The sequence below is a fragment of the Formica exsecta genome, unplaced genomic scaffold, assembly GCF_003651465.1.
Source record: "Formica exsecta isolate Colony F162 unplaced genomic scaffold, ASM365146v1 scaffold37, whole genome shotgun sequence".
Taxonomy (NCBI): domain Eukaryota; kingdom Metazoa; phylum Arthropoda; class Insecta; order Hymenoptera; family Formicidae; genus Formica; species Formica exsecta.
Window position 1 is genome coordinate 619,643 of NW_021850941.1, and position 7,526 is coordinate 627,168.

Sequence of the window (7,526 nt, forward strand, 5' to 3'; positions counted from 1 at the left end):
CGTTCGGAAGAATGCATATTGCGAGTGTTGCATTCGTAACAATGCGGGCCTGAACGGATTCGGATCGCGCTCGGGTTTGACGCATTCAAAACGGATCGATTGATCACGCGCTAGCGAAAGTGTCAACTGTTTCGAGTCAAAATTTCTCTGGTTACAATCCTGTGGGATATCTGCCTTGGGTTTGCTAATTAACGTGATTAGAAATGGTATGTATTTAGCGCGCACATTTTTGGTATGGACGGCGATTATATTAATCCGCGTTATTTTTACTTATTTAATAACATCTGGTATGCTCGAACAAATTCAGTTTGTTTAATTCATCTGCTATTATATTGCGTAAATAATAATTCGAATATAAAATTACTCTTAATCAATTTCTTTATTTATAGCATCAATTTGTCTTCTAATATTGAGATTGAATTACAGCTAAGATTTGATAAAGACGATTATCGCGAAGATATTCGAAATCGTCGATTAGATAGACATTCGATGAAAATAACTGACGTTGATCGCATCGGTTTTTTCTTATAATTTTATGAATTTTAAACGCAGTCAGACGAGAATATAATGACGGATGTTTATTTTGTGTGTATCATATTTAGCACTATAACAATAAATGCATAGTGTGTATATGAATACACATATCTCTAAATATATCTTCTGTAACTATTTATCTTCTTCTATTCGCCCTCCGCGATACGAAAATCCGTGCGGATTTTACGGCCCTTGTAGGAACTGTCACACGGCAAATTGTTTAAAATTCCGCGCCCGGTTGGCCGTTTGCTGAATTCAAAAGGTTGCCGGTATAAATTGCCCGGGCGCATGTACGAGCGCGACCGGTTGTCGGTCGCGTATGTCCAGAAAATATCACCACTCCGGAATATTTTGGGATTGCTGTATACTCTCGCACGCGCGAGACGAGACGAGACGAGACGAGGGAGGCCGATAGAACGAGTCCCCGGGCTCACCCGTCCTCCCGGATACCGTCGACGCGCCCGATGCAGCAGCAATTCGCCGCTCCCGAAGCTCTCGCTGTCTGAATTTTATCGGCGCGGCCGCGCCCGGATGCTCTTGCGTTGTGTCCTCGGTTGGAAGACTCTCGGTATCGTGGTCCACGGCGTGTCCCGCGTATGTAATGCAATTTGCGAACCAAATTCACATCTCAAACTATTCTAGTAGATAGACAAAGGACGGCTTTACATTGCATCTGCATGGCTAAAGTCCGTCCGAGTAATTAATTTGCACGAAATACTCCGACGCGTGTCCATTTGACGGATAGCCTCGTCTTTGCTGATTGAGAAATTGTATACATATAATCGACATTTGCCTCATTACTTTTAGCAAAAATTTGCGAGTGAATTTATGACAATTTACATGCCGCAGGTTAGCATGAGTTTGTTCCAATGGAATTAACATTGCGTCATAGATATATAAAGAGAATTTAGGAGGATCTAGAGGATCTTTGGAAAGGTATTCAACGTATAGCCGGTATTTTATAAGCTTTGAAGCTAACTGTTTGATTACTTTCTCAGACATTCTTAAATTCTTTTCGTACTGCGATGTAAAATTAACCACACTAACAAAGTCGCTCTACGTTAAGAAGTTAAATGCAAAGTTAGAGAGAGAAGGAAAGAGAAGGAGAGAGAGAGAGAGAGAGAGAGAGAGAGAGAGAGAGAGAGAGAGAGAGAAAATTACATGTCGGTACGACAAATTTGATTAATGTAAGCGCAACCTAGTAATGCTATATTATACGTGTTCTCTGATGGTTACGTATCGTATACGCGATGTAATGCTGTCGTATAATAATCTAAGGTAATATAACTAGCGCGCAAGCATTGACATATGTTGCATCATTATGAGAAATTTGTAAAATTAATTGGAGGTAATTTTGCATCATTAAAACGATTTAGTCAATTACTAATATTTATTATTTTGTGGGTGAATATCTGCTTGCGATTTCTAATTCTTCGTGATAAATTACACAAATATAACTTTTGGATTGCTCAAGAAAATGTACGTAAGTCTTGCTTTCGATATCTAAACGAAAATATCATTCGAAGTGAAACAAAGTGCGAGAAATTTGAACAAGTCTGCGGAATAACAGACATCGATTACGAATGCGCAGACTTTTCGATGCCGATTCTAGAGAAAGAGTCGTCGAGATGGCACGACGTGTTCCCCCCGGAGGATCCGGCTGCAACAAATCGCCTAATCAGGTGGATATATGACGGATGGAGAGGTGAAATTGGTTCCTGGCCGCGAGTAAATCTTGCGTGTGTCAAGGCGGGAAAAGGGTTCCAGAGGAGAGAACTGGGGAAGAAGAACGACGCGAGATCGATTTCCTACGGGATTTATGCCACTATTTTTTATCCGAAGACGCCGCGCACTGCGTCACCAGTGTCCTATCTTCCGGCGTGTGCCATTTCTCAGGAGGGCGCGCCTTCATCTCACTATACTTTTTGCACGCGCGGCCTCGTACGAGTGATATTAATACGACAAAATGCATCGTCCCGAAAGTTTTAATTAATTCGCGTCCTCGATGTGATACTTGGAATTCGGCCATGCGTATGTACAACTTTATGAAACTTTGCCCCCTCCGAAACAGATTTTCCTCGGCACGAATTAAAAAAAAATAGTTCATTGAGTTGTGTCGGTGCTCGCAGAGCCAGTCGCCAAGCCTTTGTGCCCGACCCGCTTTAATGAGACACTGTATTCCCAACCGCGCGCACGCGGACGAAGGTTGATGCAGTTAACCTTCGTGCATAAGATCACGCGAGTTTTTAATGCAATTCTCATGCTACGCGCTAGTTTTCCCATTGAAGTTTACGCTGCTTTTCGTTTTGCCGCGCGACACTCGAGGCACGCATTAGAGAATCTTGCTTTATACTTTCCCCATTTTATTGTCGACATCCTCAGTTTTATTGTAGCGTTAGAAGAAGACTAGAGCCTTTGTATTCTTCATTTACGCACATTTGCTCTCTAAACCTAGTTTTTGATTTTTACAAGATCCATTCTTTATCGATCTATTAATCGAGTAAGAAGTAAAGATTGAAAAATTCTTATGACGAGAAAGAGAGACCGGTTCTAATCGCAGTTATTAGAAAAATAAGTGAAAAAATAATTTTTATTTTACGGTGTATAATTATTTAATCATTAAATTTATTATTTCACGCACATAACATTTACAGAATCGAGCTTTATCACGCTACATATGTGACACGATTTTTTTCCCTCGGAAAACTCGAATACATCGCTCGAATATATTTGATATTAGCAACAATTGCTTTTCTTTTAGTACTCACTCGCGGTAATCTCATTTGCGTATTTCGAGCGCGAACGCAGTTATCCCGATAACGTTGTATAATAATCGGAGCGCGATCGATGGTAGTATATAATATGACTGGATCGACAACGATTAATGTATGGCAAGTCGGCGCCGCGTTTCCAGATATAATTTCGGTTCGAATTCACGGACGGGAACGGCGCTAACAGAGGAAACTCTCTCTCCGTGGACGCGCGGAGGATGCGATTTATCACTCATCGGTGAAAACGGCCGTGACGGCGCAGCAGTACCGTATAATTGCACGTATATTCTCCGGGCCCGGTCGCTATCAGCGACCGCCGGCGCCGCCGCCACGTCGCGCCGCGCCGCGAGTCATTGATTCGTACGCATCCTCATTTTCCGCACGATTTTAGATTATCATTCGGCGAGTTTACGGTCCGTCAATAACTGCGGACCGGTGATATTGGAAATTCTCGGTGACGAACGTTATTACACCATCGTTCGCCGCACCGCTCCATCTCCCGACAGTCACTTCGTACCGCTCTTGTCTCCTCCGTCTCTCTATCTCTCGTATCCCCGCTCGCTCCCTCCGCTGCAACTCTTGATACGCTCGAGATATCGGACTCGAAGTTTCTCCCCGATGCGGAAGTTCGCGGTACTTTACCACAGTCCATGTAAATTCCCTTTACGGCCTGATATTCACTCTTTTGCGTCATGCTTAAGTAGCGTTGTCTGCTGCTGGCGCTGCTCCGCTGCCCCTTGTTTGCGGCCGTATATTTTTCTCTCGCTTTTTTGTGTTTTTTTTTTCTCTTGCGTCTTTTTTTCCTGGCTCGCGGCCGTTGTTGCAAGTTTATGATTCGCACATCCGACGAAAAAATCGCGTTATCTCTAGGAACACGAGCGAAATCCGGCTAACGTGATTCTTTTTCCTTCGCGGAGATTATAGTGAGTCGCTCTTATGCGCAAGCGTGCGACACACATTAATCTTCGTGGAATGATACGCCGGCACTACGCTAAAAGAAAAGATCAAAGGTTCAAAAAATTATTTGCTCGCCTTGCAAGAGAACAAACTTTCCAGTCTTGTTACATACATACATTCACACTCGCATCCTCACACGCACGTATGATGAACTGACGTTAATGATTTCAAAATGTATACCGAAATACGTGCATCCAATATAAAATCATAAATGCCGACAGCAGAATCGTAGTAAATATAGGATATGATTTGAAATTTCTATCTCAGATATCATTAAAAATATTATTTTTAAGAGGCATTCTCGTTTAATAAATTGTTGCTATTTTCAATTTTTGTAGGACATGTTTTCGCTATAACGATCTTGACTAAAATTGACGTAACATTATTTAATGACAAGAATTCAGACTTTGATGTGAAATGTGTTATCCTTAAATACCAGGTTTTCTTTTCTCATTAGACAGTTGCTCTTAACGTTTTCAACGGGTGCTTGATAAAAATACCTATGTATTTTACTCTAATTCGTGTATCGACTTTCGCGCAAGATAATGGAAGTCGGGGAAACAACGGCGAGCATTTTCGAACGTAACCATTTTATTTAATTGCCTCCATTTCGCTTAACGATCTATACGAGTTGGTGCGATGCTTTGAGTAGACTAACTTAGAAGATTTCTCGGCGAAATTGTTTTCGTGACATAAACTGCAGTGTATTATCTAATGGCCGATATTTGACGAATAACGATAAGTTTATGTAAAACATTTTCTCGGTGTGATACGGACTCTTTGCCCGAACTAATTTTTCAACCGAATATAAAAAAATGTATCTTAAAATTGCAAGATATTTGTGGAAAGAGAATCGTCGATGAGATGAAAAGTTAACACTCCATATTTTCAGAATGTTTATATAATTGATGAAGTTCTAGCTCTTCTCTTTTCAAAGAATAATCATGAGAAATTATCATCTCCATACAAATTTTTAATTTTTGATTAATATATAATAACTATATAAACTAATTATATAACTATATAAACTAACTATATAATAACTATAATAACTTAATTCATTTTCGTTAAAAACAACTCCTATTATGTAACTTGACTGAAACTTCTATCTTTAAGTTCTCTGTTATAGACATTGAAATTCTGGTTCATATAATGTACGGTTATTGTTACCTTCCGAGAATATCGATCGATCGCGTGTCCGTTCTTTCTCTATCGTCTGTTATTTTATCCCTACATAACCGCTGGTTATCATTTGACATAAGGACTTATTTCTTGAAACTTTATCGTTATCTATACATCTTATTATTAAATCCATCGGGATAACCTGACGTATGGGAAATTGACTCCGCATATTGGTGATGACGTTTGTAACCGGTAATATGAGATGATACTCTTTGTAAACGATGCGTTCTAAATACCGCCGAACATCCATATCAAGTATATTTTTTCTCTCTCTCTCTCTTTTACGTCAGACGTATTGTCCTTGTCTACAGCGAATAAAGAATGTTAGCGAATTATTTTTGACGACTTTACGCGTTAGTTAAAGTCGCTAGTGCTTCTTTTACGCTCATGCATACAAATAAAACGAATCAACAAAGGAATATTTTACTACTTTTCTCCGGTTTTTTAAACTTTTATATAAGATATTCAAGATCTATATCGCGTTGATGTATTCTTTGACTCAAGTGTATCTATATACAATTTGCTAGGTCAAACTAATTGAAGAGATAGCTGTATTTAGAAAATAATACACACAATTATGTTTTTTCTTATTACAGCGTTTTATTATACGTTCATCATAGAAGTGGCGATTGCTGATTAACTAATTGTTTTACATGCATGCAAAAGAATAAACAACATCGAGATATTATTAATATACATTTATTTTTGAAGTAACATAAAATAGAGAAATATTGAAACAAAATTAAGATGGAGAATATTGAAATCGGATTAATGAGATTTTTTTAATTGGATATTTGTCCCTTTTCGAATAAAAACGGTTTATACATACGTCATACAATTCCGATATTTTATGGCGATCTCGGTAATATATATAGCAAGCCTTATGGAAATCGCAATAAAATATAGGTATCAAGAATATTTGAGAAGCGACTTACGGATAGATAGAATTTTACTCAAGTTTCGAGGATGCCTGTCTTTCGTTTCCCTGACGCCTGTCGTAAATTTCTCGTGTCGCTTGGGATCTTCGTTAGAGATTTAGTAGGCAGCGGCGGGTCGAATTTCAGTATTATTCAATGTGCCAAATTTTGAAGTGTCAAGACAAAGAATGAAGTTCCAAGGCACATAAATATTGTAATTTGATCGATATATTGCAACGACATACATATTCATATATTCAAAATCCACTATATGTGAAATAACGCTTACCAATTTAATTGTATATTTCCCCAACCGGTGTGACACAATTCCGATATTGAATTTATTGCAAGAAAGGAATTTTTCGTGCTTTCGTTTCTCACGAAAGTTAGATTTGTCGTTTGTGTTTTAATCGCAAAGGGAAGCAAAAGAAAAAGTGCAATTATCTGACATTGCGAATATTAATGATTCCAAGTGGTGCATTTGCGCTCTCTCTTCATTAAGCAACTACTGTTATTTAAACTCACGTCAGTTTCGTACGCGCAGTCTTGTTCAAGTAATAACTTCATATTCAGGTAATTAATCGCGTTCTGCTAAAATAATATGCGCAATTAAGTAAGGATGAGCCTCTTCAATGCTGGAGAGACTGTCGTTTAGAAAATAATGTCGACGCAACAAGATTTATCGTCATTTATCTCGCGACGCGAATTTCGCATGCACGAGGTTGTTCCAATTACAACGTTGTAAGTTCGTCTATCTTTAACATTTATGAGGTGTTGTAATAATTCATCATTCGTCGCGTGTCTATGAACATTAACCCGCGCTCGCGGATACAATAGAATAATACGATGAGCGGCAATAAATAATAGGCACGTAAGCGTAAATAATTTAGAGCGCAATAAACGTGTGCATTAGAATGGTGATCGCAGACAATAAAAACATGTATTTATCAATATAATTTATACGGTTATAACGCGATAACATGGCATGCTTTGTGCACTAACGGTGGTATTAATTTGTATCAAACTACATTGGAGTTGTGGACATTGTATTGTGATTGCGCACTGAACATTCGACTTCGATGAGAATAAGATCGATTAAGTCTCAATGTTGATCGAATCTTATAATAATCTTCAATATATCAATATATATAATATATATTGTATA

General features: G+C 38.7%; 1 protein-coding gene across 1 annotated transcript in view; it reads left to right on the forward strand.

Annotated features, from left to right (window-relative positions):
• Positions 1–7,526, forward strand: part of LOC115239299 — a 199,498-nt gene that overhangs the window by 58,191 nt on the left and 133,781 nt on the right. The gene's annotated exons all lie outside the window — the stretch shown is intronic.